Here is a 26,437-nt window from a genome sequence, read left to right on the forward strand (position 1 = left end):
TATGGGAGCATATGACCAAGCTATTCATCTCATGGCCAGGAAATGAGATGGGGGGCAAAGAGAGGGTGAGAGAGACAGAGAGACAGAGACAGACAGAGACAGAGACAAAGACGGGGACTGGGGCCCCAATACCTCTTATAAGACCCACCATTACTGTCAGAAGATTTTCCAATAAGTTCTGCCTCTTAAAAATTAAGTTATCATTTATGTATCAGAGACCTGGGAGGTGAGAGACTCTCAGAACTCAAAACTTAGATGAAATGTCCAACAGTAAGGAGAGGGAAATTGAAGAAAGACAGGGCATTAAATGGAGGGATTGGGTTGCCATTCCACAATCAAAAACTCTGACCCAGAATTGCTCCTGTCTGAAAGAATTGCAGGGTCAAAAATGGAAAGGAGCCTAAGAGAAAGTGTGATCCAGATCAAGGGGAGGCCCCAAGGCCTGACACCATTACTATGCTATGGTATGCTTACAAACACGAGTCTATCATGACTGCCTTCTGAAAGGCACAACAAGCAGCTGAGAGTCAGATGCAGATATTTATACCCAACCAACGGACTGAAGCTGGTGACATCTGTGGTTGAATAAGGGAGAGGATGGAGGAAGCTGAGGAGGACGACCACCCCATAGGAAGACCAACCTGGACTCAACTAACCTGGAACCCCCAAGATTGCTCAGACACTGAACCACAAACCAGGCAGTATACACCAACTGATATGAGGCCACCAATACATGTACAGGAGAGGACTTCCGGGTCTTGACTCAGTAAGAAAATATGCACCTAACCCTCAAGAGACTTGAGGCCTCAGGAAGTGGGGAGGTCCGGTGGGGTGAGGGTTGGGGGCTGGGAGTTGGGAACATGCTCTTGAGATGGGGGTGGAGGAGGAGGAGGAAGTATAAGATGTGGAACAGGCTGTTTACCGGAAGTCCCACACCCGCGGATCCCGGCCCGCAGCAGCTCTCTGCTCCCAGACCCCGTGGGAAAGAGACCTCACCGCCTGGTCAGGTGGGCACTCCTGAGGCTGCAGAGCAGAAGAGACCACCAACACTGCCCACCCCTGCCCACATCCCTGGCCCAAGAGGAAATTGTATAAGGCCTCTGGGCTCCCGTGGGAGAGGGCCCAGGAGCGGCAGGACCCCTGCATGAGACACCGCCGGAACCTGAAGGAAACAGACCGGATAAACAGTTCTCTGCACCCAAATCCCGTGAGAGGGAGAGCTAAACCTTCAGAGAGGCAGACAAGCCTGGGAAACCAGAAGAGACTGCTCTCTGCACACACATCTCGGACGCCAGAGGAAAACACCAAAGGCCATCTGGAACCCTGGTGCACTGAAGCTCCCGGAAGGGGCGGCGCATATCTTCCTGGTTGCTGCCGCCGCAGAGAGCCCGGGGGCAGCACCCCACGAGCGAACTTGAGCCTTGGGACCACAGGTAAGACCAACTTTTCTGCTGCAAGAAAGCTGCCTGGTGAACTCAAGACACAGGCCCACAGGAACAGCTGAAGACCTGTAGAGAGGAAAAACTACACGCCTGAAAGCAGAACACTCTGTCCCCATAACTGACTGAAAGAGAGGAAAACAGGTCTACAGCACTCCTGACACATAGGCTTATAGGACAGTCTAGCCACTGTCAGAAATAGCAGAACAAAGTAACACTAGAGATAATCTGATGGTGAGAGGCAAGCGCAGGAACACAAGCAACAGAAACCAAGACTACATGGCATCATCGGAGCCCAATTCTCCCACCAAAACAAACATGGAATATCCAAACACACCAGAAAAGCAAGATCTAGTTTCAAAATCATATTTGATCATGATGCTGGAGGACTTCAAGAAAGACGTGAAGAACTCCCTTAGGGAAACACAGGAAAACATTAATAAACAAGTAGAAGCCTACAGAGAGGAATCGCAAAAATCCCTGAAAGAATCGCAAAAATCCCTGAAAGAATTCCAGGAAAACACAATCAAACAGTTGAAGGAATTAAAAATGGAAATAGAAGCAATCAAGAAAGAACACATGGAAACAACCCTGGATATAGAAAACCAAAAGAAGAGACAAGGAGCTGTAGATACAACCTTCACCAACAGAATACAAGAGATGGAAGAGAGAATCTCAGGAGCAGAAGATTCCATAGAAATCATTGACTCAACTGTCAAAGATAATGTAAAGCGGAAAAAGCTACTGGTCCAAAACATACAGGAAATCCAGGACTCAATGAGAAGATCAAACCTAAGGATAATAGGTGTAGAAGAGAGTGAAGACTCCCAGCTCAAAGGACCAGTAAATATCTTCAACAAAATCATAGAAGAAAACTTCCCTAACCTAAAAAAAGAGATACCCATAGGCATAAAAGAAGCCTACAGAACTCCAAATAGATTGGACCAGAAAAGAAACAGCTCCCGTCACATAATAGTCAAAACACCAAATGCACAAAACAAAGAAAGAATATTAAAAGCAATAAGAGAAAAATGTCAAGTAACATATAAAGGCAGACCTATCAGAATCACACCAGACTTCTCGCCAGAAACTATGAAGGCCAGAAGATCCTGGACTGATGTCATACAGACACTAAGAGAACACAAATGCCAGCCCAGGTTACTGTATCCTGCAAAACTCTCAATTAACATAGATGGAGAAACCAAGATATTCCATGACAAAACCAAATTTACACAATATCTTTCTACAAATCCAGCACTACAAAGGATAATAAATGGTAAAGCCCAACATAAGGAGGCAAGCTATACCCTAGAAGAAGCAAGAAACTAATCGTCTTGGCAACAAAACAAAGAGAGTGAAAGCACACAAACATAAACTCACATCCAAATATGAATATAATGGGAAGCAATAATCACTATTCCTTAATATCTCTCAACATCAATGGCCTCAACTCCCCAATAAAAAGACATAGATTAACAAACTGGATACGCAACGAGGACCCTGCATTCTGCTGCCTACAGGAAACACACCTCAGAGACAAAGACAGACACTACCTCAGAGTGAAAGGCTGGAAAACAACTTTCCAAATAAATGGTCAGAAGAAGCAAGCTGGAGTAGCCATTCTAATATCAAATAAAATCAATTTTCAACTAAAAGTCATCAAAAAAGATAAGGAAGGACACTTCATATTCATCAAAGGAAAAATCCACCAAGATGAACTCTCAATCCTAAATATCTATGCCCCAAATACAAGGGCACCTACATACGTAAAAGAAACCTTACTAAAGCTCAAAACACACATTGTACCTCACACAATAATAGTAGGAGATTTCAACACCCCACTCTCATCAATGGACAGATCATGGAAACAGAAATTAAACAGTGATGTCGACAGACTAAGAGAAGTCATGAGCCAAATGGACTTAACGGATATTTATAGAACATTCTATCCTAAAGCAAAAGGATATACCTTCTTCTCAGCTCCTCATGGTACTTTCTCCAAAACTGACCATATAATTGATCAAAAAACGGGCCTCAACAGGTACAGAAAGATAGAAATAATCCCATGGGTGCTATCGGACCACCTCGGCCTAAAACTGGTCTTCAATAACAATCAAGGAAGAATGCCCACATATACTTGGAAATTGAACAATGCTCTACTCAATGATAACCTGGTCAAGGAAGAAATAAAGAAATTAAAAACGTTTTAGAATTTAATGAAAATGAAGGTACAACATACCCAAACTTATGGGACACAATGAAAGCTGTGCTAAGAGGAAAACTCATAGTGCTGAGTGCCTGCAGAAAGAAACAGGAAAGAGCATATGTCAGCAGCTTGACAGCACACCTAAAAGCTCTAGAACAAAAAGAAGCAAATACACCCAGGAGGAGTAGAAGGCAGGAAATAATCAAACTCAGAGCTGAAATCAACCACGTAGAAACAAAAAGGACCATAGAAAGAATCAACAGAACCAAAAGTTGGTTCTTTGAGAAAATCAACAAGATAGATAAACCCTTAGCCAGACTAACGAGAGGACACAGAGAGTGCGTCCAAATTAACAAAATCAGAAACGAAAAGGGAGACATAACTACAGATTCAGAGGAAATTCAAAAAATCATCAGATCTTACTATAAAAACCTATATTCAACAAAACTTGAAAATCTTCAGGAAATGGACAATTTCCTAGACAGATACCAGGTATCGAAGTTAAATCAGGAACAGATAAACCAGTTAAACAACCCCATAACTCCTAAGGAAATAGAAGCAGTCATTAAAGGTCTCCCAACCAAAAAGAGCCCAGGTCCAGACGGGTTTAGTGCAGAATTCTATCAAACCTTCATAGAAGACCTCATACCAATATTATCCAAACTATTCCACAAAATTGAAACAGATGGATCACTACCGAATACCTTCTATGAAGCCACAATTACTCTTATACCTAAACCACACAAAGACCCAACAAAGGAAGAGAACTTCAGACCAATTTCCCTTATGAACATCGACGCAAAAATACTCAACAAAATTCTGGCAAACCGAATCCAAAAGCACATCAAAACAATCATCCACCATGACCAAGTAGGCTTCATCCCAGGCATGCAGGGATGGTTTAATATACGGAAAACCATCAACGTGATCCATTATATAAACAAACTGAAAGAACAAAACCACATGATCATTTCATTAGATGCTGAGAAAGCATTTAACAAAATTCAACACCCCTTCATAATAAAAGTCCTGGAAAGAATAGGAATTCAAGGCCCATACCTAAACATAGTAAAAGCCATATACAGCAAACCAGTTGCTAACATTAAACTAAATGGAGAGAAACTTGAAGCAATCCCACTAAAATCAGGGACTAGACAAGGTTGCCCACTCTCTCCCTACTTATTCAATATAGTCCTTGAAGTTCTAGCCAGAGCAATCAGACAACAAAAGGAGGTCAAGGGGATACAGATCGGAAAAGAAGAAGTCAAAATATCACTATTTGCAGATGATATGATAGTATATTTAAGTGATCCCAAAAGTTCCACCAGAGAACTACTAAAGCTGATAAACAACTTCAGCAAAGTGGCTGGGTATAAAATTAACTCAAATAAATCAGTTGCCTTCCTTTATACAAAAGAGAAACAAGCTGAGAAAGAAATTAGGGAAACGACACCCTTCATAATAGACCCAAATAATATAAAGTACCTCGGTGTGACTTTAACAAAGCAAGTAAAAGATCTGTACAATAAGAACTTCAAGACACTGAAGAAGGAAATTGAAGAAGACCTCAGAAGATGGAAAGATCTCCCATGCTCATGGATTGGCAGGATTAATATAGTAAAAATGGCCATTTTACCAAAAGCAATCTACAGATTCAATGCAATCCCCATCAAAATACCAATCCAATTCTTCAAAGAGTTAGACAGAACAATTTGTAAATTCACCTGGAATAACAAAAAACCCAGGATAGCTAAAGCTATCCTCAACAATAAAAGGACTTCAGGGGGAATCACTATCCCTGAACTCAAGCAGTATTACAGAGCAATAGTGATAAAAGCTGCATGGTATTGGTACAGACACAGACAGATAGACCAATGGAATAGAATTGAAGACCCAGAAATGAACCCACACACCTATGGTCACTTGATTTTTGACAAAGGAGCCAAAACCATCAAATGGAAAAAAGATAGCATTTTCAGCAAATGGTGCTGGTTCAACTGGAGGTCAACATGTAGAAGAATGCAGATCGATCCATGCTTATCACCCTGTACAAAGCTTAAGTCCAAGTGGATCAAGGACCTCCACATCAAACCAGACACACTCAAACTAATAGAAGAAAAACAAGGGAAGCATCTGGAACACATGGGCACTGGAAAAAATTTCCTAAACAAAACACCAATGGCTTACGCTCTAAGATCAAGAATCGACAAATGGGATCTCATAAAACTGCAAAGCTTCTGTAAGGCAAAGGACACTATTGTTAGGACAAAACGGCAACCAACAGATTGGGAAAAGATCTTTTCCAATCCTACAACAGATAGAGGCCTTATATCCAAAATATACAAAGAACTCAAGAAGTTAGACCGCAGGGAAACAAATAACCCTATTAAAAATGGGGTTCAGAGCTAAACAAAGAATTCACAGCTGAGGAATGCCGAATGGCTGAGAAACACCTAAAGAAATGTTCAACATCTTTAGTCATAAGGGAAATGCAAATCAAAACAACCCTGAGATTTCACCTCACACCAGTGAGAATGGCTAAGATCAAAAACTCAGGTGACAGCAGATGCTGGCGAGGATGCGGAGAAAGAGGAACACTCCTACATTGTTGGTGGGATTGCAGACTGATACAACCATTCTGGAAATCAGTCTGGAGGATCCTCAGAAAATTGGACATTGAACTGCCTGAGGATCCAGCTATACGTCTCTTGGGCATATACCCAAAAGATGCCCCAACATATAAAAAAGACACGTGCTCCACTATTTTCATTGCAGCCTTATTTATAATAGCCAGAAGCTGGAAAGAACCCAGATGCCCTTCAACACAGGAATGGATACAGAAAATGTGGTATATCTACACAATGGAATATTACTCAGCTATCAAAAACAACGAGTTTATGAAATTCGTAGGCAAATGGTTGGAACTGGAAAACATCATCCTGAGTGAGCTAACCCAATCACAGAAAGACATACATGGTATGCACTCATTGATAAGTGGCTATTAGCCCGAATGCTTGAATTACCCTAGATGCCTAGAACAAATGAAACTCAAGACGGATGATCAAAATGTGAATGCTTCACTCCTCCTTTAATAGGGGAACAAGAATACCCTTGGCAGGGAAGAGAGAGGCAAAGATTAAAACAGAGACTGAAGGAACACCCATTTAGAGCCTGCCCCACATGTGGCCCATACATATACAGCCACCCATTTAGACAAGATGGATGAAGCAAAGAAGTGCAGACTGACAGGAGCCGGATGTAGATCGCTCCTGAGAGACACAGCCAGAATACAGCAAATACAGAGGCAAATGCCAGCAGCAAACCACTGAACTGAGAATAGGACCCCCGTTGAAGGAATCAGAGAAAGAACTGGAAGAGCTTGAAGGGGCTCGATACCCCATATGCACAACAATGCCAAGCAACCAGAGCTTCCAGGGACTAAGCTACTACCTAAAGACTATACATGGACTGACCCTGGACTCTGACCTCATAGGTAGCAATGAATATCCTAGTAAGAGCACCAGTGGAAGGGGAAGCCCTGGGTCCTGCTAAGACTGAACCCCAGTGAACTAGACTGGTGGGGGGAGGGCGGCAATGGGGGGAGGGTTGGGAGCGGAACACCCATAAGGAAGGGGAGGGGGGAGGGGGATGTTTGCCCGGAAACCGGGAAAGGGAATAACACTCGAAATGTATATAAGAAATACTCAAGTTAATAAAAAAAAAAAAAAAGATGTGGAACAGCCAGAGTGCAGACTGAGATAGGGATAAAGACTGGACTGTAAAAAAAGATTGAAGAATAAAAAACGTTATGTTAGAATCTGACATTTTTGACGTTATTCATCTGCTTCAACACAGGGTCATTTGATACATTTGGAGAGCATTTTAAATTCTGATGAAAACCCCAGAATGAAAGGGTCTGATCAGATGTCAGCAAATGTTAGTCACAGAGGGTCACATTTCCATAGTTACTTTATTTTTTGTATAGAAAAATGGATATTCTCTCTTTTTTTTTAGCTATACATTATGGCTTTTTAAAGTTTTTTATTATACATTTCATTGCTTATATTTCAATGGTTATTTCCCTTCCCAGCTTCCTGTCCATAAGCCACCATCCCCTCCCCTCCCCCTCCCCCATATGCGTATTCCCACTATACAGTCCCCATATTTTCCTCTCCCATATTCCTGTGCACTGGGGGTCCAACTTTGGCAAGACCAAGGACTTTCTCTTCCACTGGTGACCCAACAAGGCTAGTTTCTGCTACATATGCAGTTGGAGCCTGGGCCAGTTCATGTATAGTCTTTCGGTACTGTTGTTGTTGTTTTTTCCATTTTTTTTCTCCATCTTTATTAAATTGGATATTTCTTATTTACATTTCAATTGTTATTCCCTTTTTGGTTTCCAGGCCAACATCCCCTTAGCCCCTCCTCCTCCTCCCCTTCTATATGGGTGTTCCCTTCCCCATCCTCCCCCCCCATTACCACCCTCCCCCCAATAATCATGTTCACTGGGGGTTCAGCCTTGGCAGGACCAAGGGCTTCCCCTTCCACTGGTGCTCTTACTAGGCTATTCATTGCTACCTATGAGGTTGGAGCCCAGGGTCAGTCCATGTATAGTCTTTGGGTAATGGCTTAGTCCCTGGAAGCTCCGGTTGGTTGGCATTGTTGTTCATATGGGGTCTTGAGCCCCTTCAAGCTCTTCCAGTCCTAACTCTGAATTCTTCAACGGGGGTCCCGTTCTCAGTTCAGTGGTTTGCTGCTGGCATTCACCTATGTATTTGCTGTATTCTGGCTGTGTCTCTCAGGAGAGATCTACATCCGGTTCCTGTCTGCCTGCACTTCTTTGCTTCATCCATCTTATCTAATTGGGTGGCTGTATATGTATGGGCCACATGTGGGGCAGGCTCTGAATGGGTGTTCCTTCTGCCTCTGTTCTAAACTTTGCCTCCCTATTCCCTCCCAAGGGTATTCTTGTTCCCCTTTTAAAGAAGGAGTGACGCATTTGCATTTTGGTCATCCTTCTTGAGCTTCATGCGTTCTGTGCATCTTGCGTAATTCAAGCATTTGGGCTAATAGCCACTTATCAATGAGTGCATACCATGTGTGGTTTTCTGTGATTGGGTAACCTCACTCAGGATGATATTTTCCAGTTCCATCCATTTGCCTATGTATTTCATAAAGTCATTGTTTTTGATAGCTGAATAATATTTCATTGTGTAGATGTACCACATTTTCTGTATCCATTCCTCTGTTGAAGGGCATTTGGGTTCTTTCCAGCTTCTGGCTATTATAAATAAGGCTGCTATAAACATAGTGGAGCACGTGTCTTTGTTATATGTTGGGGCATCTTTTGGGTATATGCCCAAGAGAGGTATAGCTGGGTCCTCAGGCAGTTCAATGTCCAATTTTCTGAGGAACCTCCAGACTGATTTCCAGAATGGTTGTATCAGTCTGCAATCCCACCAACAATGGAGGAGTGTTCCTCTTTCTCCACATCCTCGCCAGCATTTGCTGTCACCTGAGTTTTTGATCTTAGCCATTCTCACTGGTGTGAGGTGAAGTCTCAGGGTTGTTTTGATTTGCATTTCCCTTATGACTAAAGATGTTGAACATTTCTTTAGGTGTTTCTCAGCCATTTGGCATTCCTCAGCTGTGAATTCTCTGTTTAGCTCTGAAGCTCATTTTTAATAGGGTTATTTGTCTCCTTGCAGTCTAACTTCTTGAGTTCTTTGTATATTTTGGATATAAGGCCTCTATCTGTTGTAGGATTGGTAAAGATATTTTCCCAGTCTGTTGGTTGCTGTTTTGTCCTAACAACAGTGTCCTTTGCCTTACAGAAGCATTGCACTTTTATGAGATCCCATTTGTTGATTCTTGATCTTAGAACATAAGCCATTGTTGTTTTGTTCAGGAAATTTTTTCCAGTGCCCATGTGTTCGAGATGCTTCCCCACTTTTTCTTCTATTAGTTTGAGTGTATCTGGTTTGATGTGGAGGTCCTTGATCCACTTGGACTTAAGCTTTGTACAGGGTGATAAGAATGGATCGATCTGCAATCTTCTACATGCTGACCTCCAGTTGAATCAGCACCATTTGATGAAAATGCTATCTTTATGCCATTGGATGGTTTTGACTCCTTTGTCAAAAATCAAGTGACCATAGGTGTATGGGTTCATTTCTGTGTCTTTAATTCTATTCCACTGGTCTATCTGTCTGTCTCTGTACCAATACCACACAGTTTTTATCACTATTGCTCTGTAATACTGCTTGAGCTCGGGGATAGTGATTCCCCCGGAAGTCCTTTTATTGTTGAGGATAGTTTTAGCTATCCTGGATTTTTTGTTATTCCAGATGAGTTTGCAAATTGTTCTGTGTAACTCTATGAAGAATTGGTTGGAATTCTGATGTGGATTGCATTGAATCTGTAGATCACTTTTGGTAAAATGGCCATTTTTACTATATTAATCCTGCCAATCCATGAGCATGGGAGATCTTTCCATCTTCTGAGATCTTCCTCAATTTCTTTCTTCAGAGGCTTGAAGTTCTTATCGTACAGATCTTTCACTTACTTGGTTAAAGTCACACCGAGGTATTTTATATTATTTGGAACTATTATGGAGTGTGTCATTTCCCTAATTTCTTTCTCAGCTTGTTTCTCTTTTGTGTAGAGGAAGGCTTCTGATTTATTTGAGTTAATTTTATACCCAGCACTTTGATGAAGGTGTTTATCAGGTTTAGTAGTTCTCTGGTGGAACTTTTGGGATCACTTAAATGTAGAATCATATCATCTGCAAATAGTGATATTTTGACTTCTTCCTTTCCAATCTGTATCCCTTTGATCCCCCTTTGTTGTCTGATTGCTCTGGCTAGGAATTTGAGAACTATATTGAATAAGTAGGGAGAGAGTGGGCAGCCTTGTCTAGTCCCTGATTTTAGTGTATTGCTTCAAGTTTCTGTCCATTTAGTTTAATATTACCTACTGGTTTGCTGTATGTGGCTTTTATTATGTTTAGGTATTGGCCTTGAATTCCTGTTCTTTCCAGGAAGAACCCTTTTCATGAAGGGGTGTTGAATTTTGTTAAATGCTTTCTCAGCATCTAATGAAATGATCATGTGGTTTTTATCTTTCATTTTGTTCATATAGTGGATTACATTGATGCTTTTCTGTATATTAAACCATCCCTGCTTCCCTAGAATGTAGCCTACATGATCATGATGGATGAGTGTTTTCATGTGCTCTTGGATTCGGTTTGCAAGAATTTTATTGAGTATCTTTGTGTTGATATTCATAAGGGAAATTGGTCTGAAGTTCTCTTTCTTTGTTGGGTCTTTGTGTGGTTTATATATAAGAGTAATTGGGGCTTCATAGAAGGAATTCTGTAGCACTCCGTCTGTTTCAATTTTGTGGAATAGTTTTGGATAGTATTGGTATGAGGTCTTCTATGAAGGTCTGATAGAATTCTGCACTGAACCCATCTGGACCTGGGCTCTTTTTAGTTGGGAGACTTTTAATGACTGCTTCTATTTCTTTAGGAGTTATGGGGTTGTTTCAATGGTTTATTTGTTCCTGATTTAACTTGGGTACCTGGTATCTGTCTAGGAAATTGTCCATTTCCTCCAGATTTTCAAGTTTTGTTGAATATAGGCTTTTGTAGTAGGACCTGATGATTTTTTGAATTTCCTCTGACTCTGTTGTTATGCCTCCCTTTTCATTTCTGATTTTGTTAATTTGGACACACTCTCTGTGTCCTCTGGTTAATCTGGCTAAGGGTTTATCTATCTTGTTGGTTTTCTCAAAGAACCAACTTTTGGTTCTGTTGATTCTTTCTATGGTCCTTTTTGTTTCTACTTGGTTGATTTCCACTCTGAGTTTGTTATTTCCTGCCTTCTACTCCTCCTGGGTGTGTTTGCTTCTTTTTGTTCTAGAGCTTTTAAGTGTGCTGTCAAGCTGCTGATATATGCTCTCTCCTGTTTCTTTCTGCAGGCACTCAGAGCTATGAGTTTTCCTCTTAGAACAGCTTTCATTGTGTCCCATAAGTTTGGGTATGTTGTACCTTCATTTTCATTAAATTCTAAGAAGTTTTTAATTTCTTTCTTTATTTCTTCCTTGACCAGGTTTTCATTGAGTAGAGCATTGTTCAACTTCCATGTATATGTGGGCATTCTTCCCTTATTGTTATTGAAGACCAGCTTTAGCTCATGATGGTCTGATAGGATGCATGGGATTATTTCTATCTTTCTGTATCTGTTGAGGCCTTTTTGATGACTGATTATATGGTCATTTTTGGAGAAAGTACCATGAGGTGGTGAGAAGAAGGTATATCCTTTCGTTTTAGGACAGAATGTTCTATAAATATCTGTTAAGTCCATTTGGTTCATGACTTCTCTTAGTTTGTCTATGTCTCTGTTTAATTTCTGTTTCCATGATCTGTCCATTGATGAGAGTGGGGTGTTGAAATCTCCTACTCTTATTGTGTGAGGTGCAATGGCAATGTGTGCTTTGAGGTTTAGTAAGGTTTTTTTTTTTAACGTATGTAGGTGCCCTTGTATTTGAAGCATAGTTATTTAGGATTGAGAGTTCATCTTGGTGGATTTTTCCTTTGATGAATTTGAAGTGTGCTTCCTTATCTTTTTTGATGAACTTTGGTTGAAAATTGATTTTATTTGATATTAGAATGGCTACTCCAGCTTGCTTCTTCAGACCATTTTCGTGGAAAGTTGTTTTCCAGCCTTTTACTTTGAGGTAGTGTCTGTCTTTGTCTCTGAGGTGTGTTTCCTGTATGTAGCAAAATGTTGGGTCCTCATTGCATATCCAGTTTGTTAATCTGTGTCTCGTTGGGGAATTGAGTCCATTGATGTTGAGAGATATTAAGGAATAGTGGTTGTTGCTTCCTGTTATATTCGTATTTGGATGTGAGATTATGTTTGTGTGCTTGTCTTCTCTCTGTTTTGTTGCAAAATGATTAGTTTCTTGCTTTTTCTAGGGTGTAGCTTGCCTCCTGGTGTTGGCCTTTACTATTTATTATCCTTTGTAGGACTGGATTTGTAGAAAGATATTTTGTAAATTTGGATTTGTCATGGAAAATCTTGGTTTCTCCATCTATGTTAATTGTGAGTTCTGGATACAGTAACATGGGCTGGCATTTGTGTTCCCTTAGGGTGTGTATGACATCTGTCCAGGATCTTCTGGCTTTCATAGTGAGAAGTCTGGTGTAATTCTGATAGGTCTGCCTTTATATGTTACTTGACATTTTTCTCTTATTGCTTTTAATATTCTTTCTTTGTTTTGTACATTTGGTGTTTTGACTATTATGTGATACGAGGAGTTTCTTTTCTGGTCCAATCTATTTGGAATTCTGTAGGCTTCTTGTATGTTTATGGGCATCACTTTCTTTGGGTTAGGGAAGTTTTCTTCTATGATTTTGTTGAAGATATTTACTGGTTCTTTGAGCTTATCCTTCTATACCTATTATCCTTAGGTTTGATCTTCTCATTGTGTCCTGTATTTCCTGTATATTTTGGGCCAGTATCTTTTTTCATTTTACATATCTTTGACAGTTGTGTCGATGATTTCTATGGAATCTCCTGAGGTTCTCTCTTCTATCTCTTGCATTCTGTTGGTGATGCTTGTATCTACGGCTCCTTGTCTCTTCCTTTGATTTTCTATATTCAGGGTTGTCTCCCTTTGTTCTTTCTTTATTGCTTCTATTTCCATTTTTAATTCCTTTACCTGTTTGATTGTGTTTTCCTGTAATTCTTTCGGGGATTTTTGCATTTCCTCTCTATGGGCTTCTGCTTGTTTATTTGTGTTTCCCTGCATTTTTTATGTCTTTCTTGAAGTCCTCCATCATCATGATCAAATGTGATTTTAAATCTAGAATTTGCTTTTCTGGTGTGTTTGGATATTCAGTGTTTGCTTTGGTGGGAGAATTGAGCTCCGATGATGCCATGTAGTCTTGGTTTCTGTTGCTTGGGTTCCTGAGTTTGCCTCTTGCCATCAGGTTGTCTCTGGTGTTACCTTGTTCTGCTATTTCTGACAGTGGTTAGACCATCCTATAGGCCTGTATGTCAGGAGTGCTGTAGACCTGTTCTCCTGTTTTCTTTCAGCCAGTTATGGGTACAAGGTGTTCTGCTTTCAGGTGTGTAGTTGTTCCTGTCTACTGGTCGTCAGCTGTTCTTGTGGGCGTGTGTCCTGAGTCCACCAGGCAGGTCACTTGGAGCAGAAAAGTTGGTCTTACCTCTGGTCTCCGGCCTGAAATCACTCCTCAGAGCCGTGTTTCATCTCTCTGAGGACAGCAACCAGAAGGGCCTGCCCTGCCTTCGCTTGGGACCCTGTGCACAGGCGGCCCAGATAGTGCTAGGCGTTTTCCTGTAGCGTCAGAAATGTGGGCAGAGAGTAGTCTCCTCTGGGTTCCCCGGTATGTTTGTCCCCTGAAGGTCTAGCTCTCCCTTCCACAGTATTTGGGTTCAGAGAGCTGTTTGACCTGGATCCTTCAGGTATGGGCGGTGTCTGCACCGGAACATTGAGTGCCCCTATGTTCCTGTTTCCAGAGGCCCTATACAGTTTCCTCTTGGGCCAGGGACATGGGCAAGGGTGGGCAGTACTGGAGGTCTCTCCTGCCCTGCAGTCTCAGGAGTGCCCACCTGTCTTGGTGATGAGCTCTCTCTCCCACAGGGTTTGGGAGCAGGGAGTTGTTGGCCAGGATGAGCGAGGTTTGGGCCCCAGCTAGAAAATTGAAGTTCCCGGTCCTGGACTTAAATTCAAAATGAGCACTTCAATAATCATTGTATTTGTTTTGCACAGCTCTTAAGTAATTAAAACCAGATATAGTGCACAAGGACTGTAGCTGTGATCTTTTACATGATAATGCTCACATTTTGGATGGCATTATAGAGAATCTAAGACAAGAAGTAGCATGGCAATCAGATTGTGTGTGTTAGCTGCTTTTCTCATTAATGAGATGTTCTGAATGGTGTTATGTCAACTTGACACAAGCCAGAGTCATCAGAGAGGAAGAAACCTCAATTGAGAAAATGTCTCCCTAAGATCAGGTTTTAGGCAAGCCTATTATACATTTTTTAAAGATATTTGATTGATGGGGGAGCACCCAGCTCATTGTAGATAGTGCCTCCATGGGCTTGTTGGTCCCAAGTTCTATAAGAAAGTAGACTGAACAAGCCATGGGGAGCAAGCCAGTAAGCAGCACCTCTCCATGGTCTCTGAATCAGCTCTTGCTTCCAGGTTCCTCCTCTGTTCCTTAGATGATGATCAGTGATAGGACCAACATAAGCCAAATAAATAATTTCCCTCCAACTTGCACTTTGTTCATGGCGTTTCCTTATAGCAATGTCACCCTAACCAAGACATGAGGCAAAATACTTGACAAAAGCAACTTGAGGAAGGAGAAGATTTTGGCTCATACTTCCAGGGTACAGTAAGTCCGTCATGAGAGGAGTAACAGTGGTGGGAATATGAGGAGCTAGGCACATTGAATCCATAGTCAGGAAGCAGAGAGATGAGTGCTGGTGCTCCAGTCTGGGAGTCCAACCCATGGAATGATGCCACCTATAATGAGGATCAGTATTCCAACCTTAACTAACCCATTCTAGAAGCTTCCTCACATACATCACCAGAAACTTGTCTCCTAGGTGATTCTAGATCCTGTTAGGTTAACAATCAGTATTAACTGTCCCACCTGTGGTCTAATCTCAACTCTGGCCCTTGGCAAGCATTTTCACCTCTGTGTGCTTTAATTTTCTTAATGCACAGATTTAGCCTTATCTCCTCAAGGTATTTGTGAAAATCAAATGAAAACTAACTTTCTGGGGCACTCTATTTTACTTTTTTCTTTTCTACATTGTGTGTGTGTATGTGTGTGTGTGTGTGTGTGTGTGTGTGTAGGACACTTGCAGGAGTTGAATTTCAGTTTCCGGACTTGGATCTAATTATAGTAGGAGTCAATATTATGTGATGATGTTTGTGGTCGAAAGAAAGTCCTACTAGAAGTGACTCTTCCATTTTGGACTTCCTAGTTTCTAGCCCTGTAATCCAAATGAGCTTCCATTGTTTATAAACTACCCAGGGTGTGGTGTTCTGTTATAATAATAGAAAATAAAATAAAGCAGCCAGCATAGTCTTTAGCTTCCTCATTTACTCCTCTCTGATACATACAATGGCAGACATAGTGTAGATGGAGATATACAAATATAGTCCTAGTCCCCGAGATGTTTGCAGTTTAACCCAAAGACATTTTTAAAGGACAAGTATGGTATATCATGGCAGGTTAAAGGACAGAACAAGCAACATGATGGTTTCAAGCTGACGACAAACGCAAGGGTTGCTTGGGAGACATGTTAGCTGTTCAGCCCATCATAGATGAGTGGATTATTGTCCTATCTTGGGAAGCACTCTTTCTCTGTCCTTACCCTCTGAAAGGGCTGTGGTTTTGTGGCAAGGTTTATGTTATTGCATAGCTCGATACACATTAGGAAACAGACACACTGTAATCGCTCAAGGCCTACAGGATATCTAGTAAGTTCCTGCTAACTATAAACCACAGACAGGGTAGTTCTGGGCTTCTAGTAGGGACATGACTAGTGTGAGTCATGCTGCTTATGTGATAGGCTTAGGCAACACGGTGAGCACACACTGCTTACCTCCTTGCCTCAGTTCATCTCAGCAGTCATAATCTCATAGGGGAGAGAGAGGGAGTGAGGCGTTATGGTTAGATATGTTGGCCAGTACAGGTAGAATGGGCACCACCCTAACACCTATAGACTCAAGTTGTGGAAACCAAATCTGGTCTGGTTACTGCTCTATGATGATGTAGTATTAACAAAAATGTCCATCCATTCATCCAGTGTTTATTAACTATTCCCTATGAGACAGCCTTAGGTTGAGTTTGAGTGTTAGATAACTTTCAAAACAAAACAAAACAAACAAAAAAAAACAACAAAAAAAAGAAAAACAAACAAACAAAAAAAACCAAACCCTTGCCTCTGGAAGAAATAAAAAAACGAGCAGAAGATTGTACTATGGTGTGCTAAGCACTATGACTATGGGATCTGGGAAAACACAGAAGATAGACTGAGTTAAGATACCAGGATCAAACCGGTGAGATGGCTCAGCCAATAAAGTTGCTTATCATCAAGCTTGATACCTGAGTTTGATCTTCTGAACCAACATAGTAGAAGGAGAGAACACACCGCCTGCAAGTTGTCTTCTGACTACCATGTGTGTGCCTTGTCAGCGCCCCTCTTCCCATTAAATGTAATCTAATGTAAGAAAGACGGGAAGACCAGAAGGTGGTCACTCTAGAGAGAACTGAATTTCAGAGTGTGGCCATAGAGCTGGTCAGCACAAGGTTAGGAAACAGAGACACTGAAAGGTAGCCTTTTAACTTTAATACTGGCCTCTTACATGAGCTCTTCTAGGAGACAGATTCTGGACACGAGGCAAAGGCTTTTATGACCCATTTCAAGTTGAAAGTTCCCCTTAGCAGGAGACTCTTACTGAAGAATCCCCCTCACCCCAAATAGCAAATGTAACACACAGTGGCCGAACCCTTTCTGCCACAAAGCAGTGCTGAGCCTCTGCAGCACGGTGGGCAGTGACATCCCTCAGCTGAAGCAGCACTCAATGTAAGAGGAGAGCACCAGGTAGTTCCGACATCCACTCATACAAGCTTTCATCCCACATTCAAATTGCTCCTGTGCCCAGTTTTGAGTCCAGGTAATAAGTTCAAGTATAGAGAGACAGTGAGGGATAATATATCTAGAATCAGGGCCCACTTCATCTATGGGTTCTTTGTCATGGTGTTTAGCTCCAATGTCTATAGTCAGAATACCCTGAACTCACCTCATTTCATCTGTTTTGTGCCAAAGTTGGAGAAAGACATGTGAAGGCATTTCTAAACCATCTATTGTGGTATGCATTTATTATAGAGAGCATACACATACTAATTATTAACTTGTAGATTATTTACAGCACGGTGATAGCTATTCTATAGGAAGAGAAAAATGACAGGTATGGAACAATTTAAAAATATGGTCCTAGATTTGGTTATGGAAAGTGTTTGTCCTCTTCTTAAATACCTCGTAACTTGGTGACTGGTTTAGGTATTACCACAGAGACATCTCACAGCTAAAGATAAACAAATGGATGTTTTGGTGTAATGTTAAATTTGCAAAACATACAACTGCCTGCTCCTAGTTTTACAAAAAACAGCCTATCAAACTTCAAGCGATCTCCCTTCTTTCTTATTGATTTCAAACAGCCATAGTCAGGGAGAAGGGGCCCTGTCAGACAGAGGAAGGGTCAGGACAGCTCTGAGGAAAAGCCTCGTAATGGGGGCTACCTGGTCTGGTGTATGAGACCATGGCTCCTTTACATGCCTTAGGGCACTTTTCCATCTCTATACAACCAGGCCAGCCTGAGACCAGGTCACATGATAGAGAGTATCAGGCACAGTGGAGTCTTTCTTCAAAACCTTTAAAGATGAGCCTAGAGTAGAGGACTCCTGGAAACATTCCACTACACACAGAGAATGCAGCAATCCTTTCCCCTAGAAGGACCACCCAAAGATGTCCCAACCATAACCTCTGTAATGGGAGATCACTTTCTACAGATTTGATATGTATATGCAGTCATAAGAAGAAGTAATTACAGATTATTTACTAGGCCCAGCGAACTGCAAGGGCCCTTAAGAGCTGAGAACACTGTATGGCTGGTGTCAGAGAGCTTCAGAGCAGGACTCACTACTGAGGGACCGAAGGTAGAAGAGAACTGAATCCTGCCAACTGCCTGAGTGAAGCTAGAAGCCGATTCTTCCCAGCAACCATAGGTAAAAGGCCATGGTGGCTCTTATGTTGGTTGTGGCTTTATGAATCTACTAGATTTCTGGCCTATAGAACTGTAAGGTGAGAACTGTTTCAAACTATTGAGTTTGTGGTAATTTGTTACGACAGCAATGAAGACATGCCTTTTCCCACTTGGTACTTGACCTGAGATTGATTACTGGGCTGTGTAAAGGAATCACAGTCCTAGCTCTCCACTGAGGGCCTCTGTGGATCTGAGCAGTCTCCCTATTTTGTCCCAAATTCTTTATCTGCCTTTCCTGCAGCTATTGTTAAACAGCTGGCCCCAGGCATGGCTAAGATAAGAAAACAAGAATGCAGGTCACATCCAGACCATCTGTTTTTCAACTGTTATAGTCTTATACACATATAGAGTGCAGTGAATCAAAAAGGGAAAAACGTTGGCAGCAGCTGGTGAGAAGTCTCTGTGTATGTTGCTGAGTTTGAGACTTTAAGTCACAGTTCTACTATAATTATGAAAAAATAAAATTAATAAGTCTTGTACATGGAGAGTGTAAGCAGTTTATATACTTACTTATACATGATCTCAATTATTCACTATGCCTTTATGTACCCTTAAATATTATACAGAAATGCATATGCATTGAGACAATCCATTTTGTTTTCCTGAATGGCTTGCACCTCTTTGAGGGTGTAGACTAAGACTTATATAACATTTTCACCATATATTTCTGGAATGTTTAGAGTAACATCTTGGTCCTTGAAAAATCTGAGAAAAATAAATGTTTAAATATGTGGTCATTAAACCTTAAATATATTGACACTTATTAATTAGTAGAGTGTGTGTTACTGCAATACTTTAAATTAAATACTTAATTACTTAACAGAGTAGAAGCAGAATTTTAGGAATCCTAAATAGTTACATCTCTGTACCCATAAATCCATCGTTGGGAAAATGGAGAAGTTTAAAGAAATCCTTTCCAGTGTTTGCATTTTATGATGGGACGACCTCTAAGAATTCTGTCCTGTACACCCACACACCTCAGACACAACAACTCTGCAGAGTGTTCTCAGTTTGGCCGGTTTCTTCACACAAGTGAAGACTGATAGGGAATAAACACCTGGGAAATCTAGCTACTTCATTGTTCATTTGCCGTCACAGACTAGTGTGCATGTGTGTTTTTGTGTGTGTGTGTGTATGTGTTTGTGTTTGTGTGTATGTGTGTGCGTATGTGTGTGTCTGTATGTGGGTGTATGTGTGTGCATGTTTGTGTGTGTGTTTGTGTGTGTGTTTGTGTTTGTGTGTGTTTTTGTGTGTGCATATTTGTGTGTGTGTTTGTGTGTATGTGTGTGTGTATGTGTGTGTGTATGTATGTGTGTCTGTATGAGGGTGTATGTGTGTGTATATGTGGGTGTATGTGTGTATGTGTGTATGTGTGTGTGCGTATGTGTGTGTGTCTGTATGAGGGTGTATGTGTGTATATGTGGGTGTATGTGTGTGTGTGTATATGTGTGTGTGTATATGTGTGTGTATATGTATGTGTGTGTATGTGTATGTATGTGTATGCATATGTATGCATGTGTGTATATGTATATGTGTATGTGTGTGTGTGTGTGTGTGTGTGTGTGTGTGTTAAATAGCCTGGCAAATTCAATTACAAGAGCAGAAAAGCATATCAAATATTTCATATTTGTGAATAGTTTTATAGTTTATAACATTTTTTTTACAGATAAAGAAGTTAAAAATCTAATGAGATTTTTTTCATATTCAGGGTTACACATTAACCAGATACTATCAGACTTGGAATCTGAAAGTTTTGACCTATTGGCTGGACTCTCTAATTCACCAAATTATTACCAATCAAATTTTTCTCATTCCCTCCAGAACAGAAGAACAGTAAGTTGTAAAGAAAGTCTGGCTTCTCCGTATTCATTAGCTCCAAGTGACCATGTGAAACAGAAGTAGGCAAAGATAGACAGGGGCGGGACAGGAAAAAGGTGGAACTAGGGCGTACCGCTCATTCTATTAGTTCATGCATTTCAGAACTCTATTGCTTAGTCTTTGAGACAAACCACATACGCTTCCCATTCATAGGAGACACATAATTCCGGCTTTGACACTAAAATGGTCCTGTAAATCGATTGACCTCAAATCAACACGGCTAAGTATTTATGTTGGGGTGATCAACTCTTGTTAACTGAGAGGAGGATTTGTTGTTATGGCTATGATTAGATCACATTACTTCCAATGGAATATTCCCACCCATCTCTGTGTGCTCAGAATATTCACAACTGACTCAGAAGGTTGCCCAGATGTTAGCCCTATTCTCCTATGGCCCTGTTTCTTTTCTGTTTTAATCAATGAAATTACTGAAATTAGATCATTCATCTTTCTCACAGCTTTCCTTGGTTTTAAATTTCTTTTTAAATTCTGTTTTCCCTTGTCTCAGTAAATTTGCCCACAAAATTTACTTTTCATGTTCTCATCTATAAATTTTCACATAAAGAGTAACATTTATAATATATCATGTTCTACAAATATTATCAAAGTAAAGCATAAAGGTTCCCCCATTGTCAGTTGAGTACTTCTTTTAAGAAGAATTGAATACTGTGGCAAAAATTTTGTGCTTGGAAATACTAATTCTGTTTCCATAATATTTTTGTGTCTTCATTGTAATTTAAAACTTGATGTAAAATGGCACCACTTGGGAGCTAAATTTAGTTTTAGATGAAGGAGAACAATTTAAAAGAATATAAAACTGAATATAAAGCCAAAATATTATTTCTGTCTAATAAATTAGTTAATAACTTTCTCTTTCAGAAGAGGTTATTAACACATATTAGGACATGTCCTTTGTAAAGGTGCTTAAAACACTGCTATTTCTCATGTAAAAGTCCTTCTCCAAGTTCAGATGTTCATTTATACCTCAAGACATAGAGGGAAAAATGGATTTTAGAGTTAAATTGATTTATATCTGATTTTTATCAGTTGTGTGACTTTGGGTAAGTTATTATATAACTTAACCTGCTTTGTAATAATGTTAAGAATATCAAGTGATCAAAATAATCCATGAGTTTAAACTTTAAATATGATGCCTATAAGAGAGCACAACTTTAGTACAAAATTCATTTCCTATTACTAATTTATCATGATTAGTCTTTGGTGGAATTTTGTGATTGACACTACAAATTGCTATTCACTGGTGCTGAAAGCTGAGAGGCTGGATGCTGACATGGTCCAGGAATTCACAGGAGGAAGAACTAAGTGAAGATGTCTCGGGACAAGAGACCAGTGCTTCTGGGTAGCGATGTACGTGTGGGGAGGGGCAATAACTTTACCTCCAGCCAAGGAGATTTCCCTTAGGCTTGCTTGGCAAAGATCACTAGAAAGAATTTGGATCTTATCATTGCATGACTTTCACATGTAAGTCTTCAAGGGTATCTACTCTCTGCTCAGTGAACGGAAACTGCTCATTGCTTTCAGCTGGCTGCATTTCAAATCACAGCTACATTCCACAACTGTGCCTGTGATTCAGTGTTTTTTCCACTGCACACAGGCCTGAAGTTCCCAGAGAGGAACATGCTACTGTATGCATAGGTAATCATCAAACTGGATAGAGAGATAGTTTGGCTTGAACTCTGGATGCTTGGCCAATTATCACTTGAAATTGAATTACTTAGTACCTCTGAGGAAGTTACATAAGAAAGAAATGTGTCATTACAGACTATATTTTTAATACAATTTGGGGAGGCTTACATTTAGAAGACTCAGTGATGACTGAACAATGATTTCTGAAATTAAGAGAATCTTAACTTATTTCCCACCTTTCTCTATTTCCAAGAAAAATGCTTAGAATCATTGGAGTGCTCTACATAGAAGCACAAGTACACATATTAAGTACATTTGTGAATTACATTCTACATAAATATAGTATAATGCTCAAAAAATTCACTAATATAAATGGTAGCTAATTGGCTAATCTTCCTCATGTCTCAGCCCAAATATTCCCTCTTTTATAGAACACCTCAGTAGATATTGAGTACTCAGTTCAGATGTACAGTGCTCCTGATATTGACCTCATATATGTGTTTCTGTTCCCAGTGCCAGGAAGAAGAAAACAGTATGAAATTTGTAGTAATTGGCCTTCATCTATTAGCACCAAAGCATCCAACATTGTATTAGCACAGAGAAGGTATAAAGTAGTATTCCTAATGCAATCCTAAATGAATAAGGACAGTGGCATTTTCTATTGTATGCAGGAGTCATTGCATAGAGAAGTACCCAAGCCTTTCTTATTAATTTAACTTTCCAGTTCAACACCATAAATAAATAAATAAATAAATAAATAAATAAATAAATAAATAAATAAATAAACCAACCAACCAACCAACCAACCATGAATTGCAGGGTGTGGATTGAAAATAACCAGCAATGGTAGTGGATAACCAGGAGAGAGAATGTTTTTATAGAAACACGACTCAGGGTGGAGTGTTGTTCACTGAACAAACACTTCTCTACTTCTACCCTGGACCTGTTATGCTGTCATTGGAAGTGTGAACTTGTAAGATTTTCCTCAGTGAAGAGATAAACATTAGGTTAAGAAAAACTTCCCCAAACTCCTTTCCAGAGATGATCAAGGAATGCCAGGAGAGCTGGGTAAAATAATTAATCTCTTTTACTTCAACTAGATTGGCAGATGAAATGCATAATTTTCTGTATTTGCCCAAATCTCTGATAATGGGCAAAATATGTTTAACAGAAATGGAGGTTTACTACATCATCTAAGGTAGTGTTTTATGGTTTCAAATAGCTGGTATCGTGCCATATTGCAAAATGGGAAGAGCTATTTTAAGTATAAATTATGAGAAGGAAGCATTCCCTCTCATTAAAGGATGTTTAAAAAGTGCTTCTCCCACGGTCAGGATATTTACATGATGACTGACATAATGAATTCAGGGCTCCAAGTACAGAGTCAGGAACGTGCAACCTCACACATTCATTCTAAAAGATTCATAGTAGAGCAGATGGCTAAAGATATAAAGACTTCCATGGAAATTGGACAGTGGAACTGTTACTTAACAATTGTACTTGTGATAATAAAACACACACAAATAGCAAAAGTTTCCGTGAAAAGACGAAACAAAGGAAGACAATGTAGAGCATAGAGACAACTCTCTACATTAAGAGAGTAAAACAGTTTGATCTTATCCAGCTGTGAATCCTGCAATTAAATGGCTTGCCAGAGAAGGTGTGCCTTCCTAGTGCAATAGTGGCGTGAGAGCTGTCATGGAAACCAACCACTTTCTCATTGGATTTGAAGAGGCAACTCATGCATTGATTCTTTTAGTCTCATCAAGAGTTCATGGTAGGGGATGTCATAGGCCCAACTGGATACCTGATACTATTGTTTTGCTAAAGGATCCTACTGTCTAACTGCCTTCTAAACACTCATGTTAATACTTACAGATGAGTGCTATGGAGTTACAACCTCCATCAGAAAAGCTTCATTCTATAGCAGACAGCAGTTAATGTAGGAACTCACAACTGGCCAAAATGCCAAGAGTAAGTGATGACAGAATCCACATGGGACAGCTGCACTATGAGTTCATCTGGTTCAACAGATGAAGATTCCATTCCTCTACTTACATGAGCTAATGAACTATCCTTCCGAGTGTCAGCTTGATCATTTGTATAGAGGACCATGCAATGAAGAATTGCTTAATGTTCAAATGTAGTGATTATTCATGGAGTGGATGTCTAATATGGTTTAGTGTTACCTAATCCATAACTGAATTACAACTACTTATTTATACAATTAATTCATTCTCAATTTAAGACAGTAATGAATATAGTTACGTGATTTGATTGAGCGTGTCTCAGATCCCTTTCTTTCAACCTGAAAAAAAAAAACACATGGAAAGATTTTTAAAAAGTTTTTCTTAACATTTTCATTAATTTAATTTCTAACATTTACAGATGTCTCAACACAGTTCTTAGGTTTTATTATTCTGCCAGGACAACCATTCCAAACCTACCTTTTCAATGGTTTCAACTTACTATCTTATATGTAATATCCACATGGGTACAGATCTCCCTGTGTGTGATTTTAATGCTGTTAGGGTGGCAGGTTCTTTGGTAACTGTGATTTAAACATTCTCCCAAATCTCCATGCAAGATGGTGTATATTGGAGGGTTTGAGGGGATAAAAAGGAAGGAATATATTACATAATTATATCTCAAAAGAGAAAAAAAACAAATTAGATTTGATGGTTGGGTTTTAAGATTGTTTAAATTTTCATTTATGGATACCTAAGCCAAAAGAGTCCTAAATTAAGGCAAATAATTGGATTTGGTATTCATTTGCCTTTGTTGAATTCTGAGATGCCACAAAATTTTTTTTCTGGTTTATGTGAACAAGGCTCCAGTTATGACTCAAAACTTGAGAATGACAAAATCCTTCCCTAGTGGCTTCTGTGCTGACTTGAACTTTCATCATTTCTGAGTCCCGCTTAGTGGAAAGAAGCCCTGGAATGTACATTCTTCTCGAGATAATCGTGTCAATTTTCCTTTGATCCTGTCATAAAGCTAAAATAAGAATACACCCAAGCCTGATCTTATCTGAAGGTGGACGTGGATTTTTACTTGGACCAGTTCCTCATGAGAATGCACCTCTACTGAGGTGAGTAAGCAGAAGTTCCGTCTAACATTTGATTTGGACAGGAGACAAGAAAGGGGTAGATGGGATGAGCAAGGAAGAGAGCTCTGCCTCTCGGTGATGGCTTTTAAACTCTCTGTGTGAAACAGAGTGAAGAGTTACAGCAAAAGTGTTCTTCCTCAAGAAAGTCCATGTCTTGTTCACCCCTATGTAGTGGTATTTAGTCCACAGTCATTAAAATATCTGATATATTGAGGAATCATCTCTGTATTACTATCTTCCTCAATAGTAGCTTATTTTTAAGATACAATGGGGTCAAGCTGAAAATTTGACAACTCAGTAGGAAATACTACACAAAATAGTGTGAAACCAAGACAGATTTGGCTTTGTTACAAAATGCTATGTTCTCCAGACTGCTATTTCCATTTCATCAGCTGCTAGCGGTTTGAGGAACCCCCAGCCTCTAGCAGCCTTAGCTTCTGTTTTCAAAGGATGCTAAATCTGTTCTTTTTTTCTGCTTAAAAAAAAGAACTTGCTTTTCTTTTAGATTCTGTTTAGATTAAAGCAACAGTGTCTCCAAAAATACTTTCATTTAAACTAACTCCAGTTGAGATATTCTCTATGAAAAAATAATAAGGAATATTCATTCTTTTCTAGGATTTTATCATTGAGTTAATCTGAACACTTGAAAAGAGGGCAGGGATGAGCTATACTAACCCTTATGAAATGTTTTACATAAGCTAAACTTTGTACATTTTTTTTTATCTTTGCAAAGGTATGATGAAGTCTAAATGCAGCCTCAGAGAAATTCACTAATGTGCCATACAGAAAGTTAGGGCTGAGCTACACTGGGCAATGCTGTCTAGATTAAAAGTCCACGAGGTTTCTAGCAAATGATTCTAGCATTCTATAAGACAGGTAATATTTTTGTTTTAACTGATGAGTAGGCTTATGTATAGAGAACAAGGGATTTCTTCACTTTTGTGCTTAATTTGTATTTTGATAGCAGGAGGGAAAGTTTATATTTTTGGGTGGAGGACAGAGTATAAGCTGAGATTAGGAACAAGGTACCTAAAATGCCTTTTAAATGATAGGCCATCTAAAAGGAAATAACCTTTAAAGGATAGCTTTATTTCTACTCAATGGCAGAATGGAAATCTGGTTCCAACATGGTACAAGTGTGAGAAAATTGACCATTGTGTTATTTACTAACATTTGCTAAATTCTAGTAACGTACTTGCAGGGTATTTTTTAGATTTGTTTTATATGTCTAAGTGTTTTGCCCACGTATATGTATGCGCATCATCTGTGTGCCTGTCCCCT

At 39.9% G+C, this 26,437-nt stretch overlaps 1 protein-coding gene across 24 annotated transcripts in view; it reads right to left on the reverse strand.

The window, feature by feature from the left end:
- The window catches only part of LOC103692000 (uncharacterized), a 443,265-nt gene that overhangs the window by 162,891 nt on the left and 253,937 nt on the right, over positions 1–26,437 (reverse strand). For 21 of the 24 annotated variants that reach the window (XR_015636080.1, XR_015636077.1, XR_015636084.1 and 18 more), the window contains one exon: positions 24,316–24,355. The gene's annotated coding sequence lies outside the window, so the exon portion shown is untranslated. Of the gene's footprint in view, positions 1–13,068; positions 15,208–24,315; positions 24,356–26,437 lie in introns of those variants that run through there. The other 3 variants (XR_015636075.1, XR_015636079.1, XR_015636082.1) reach the window with 3 other exon arrangements.

The sequence above is a fragment of the Rattus norvegicus genome, chromosome 13 (genome assembly GCF_021556685.1).
Source record: "Rattus norvegicus strain SHRSP/BbbUtx chromosome 13, alternate assembly SHRSP_T2T, whole genome shotgun sequence".
NCBI lineage: Eukaryota > Metazoa > Chordata > Mammalia > Rodentia > Muridae > Rattus > Rattus norvegicus.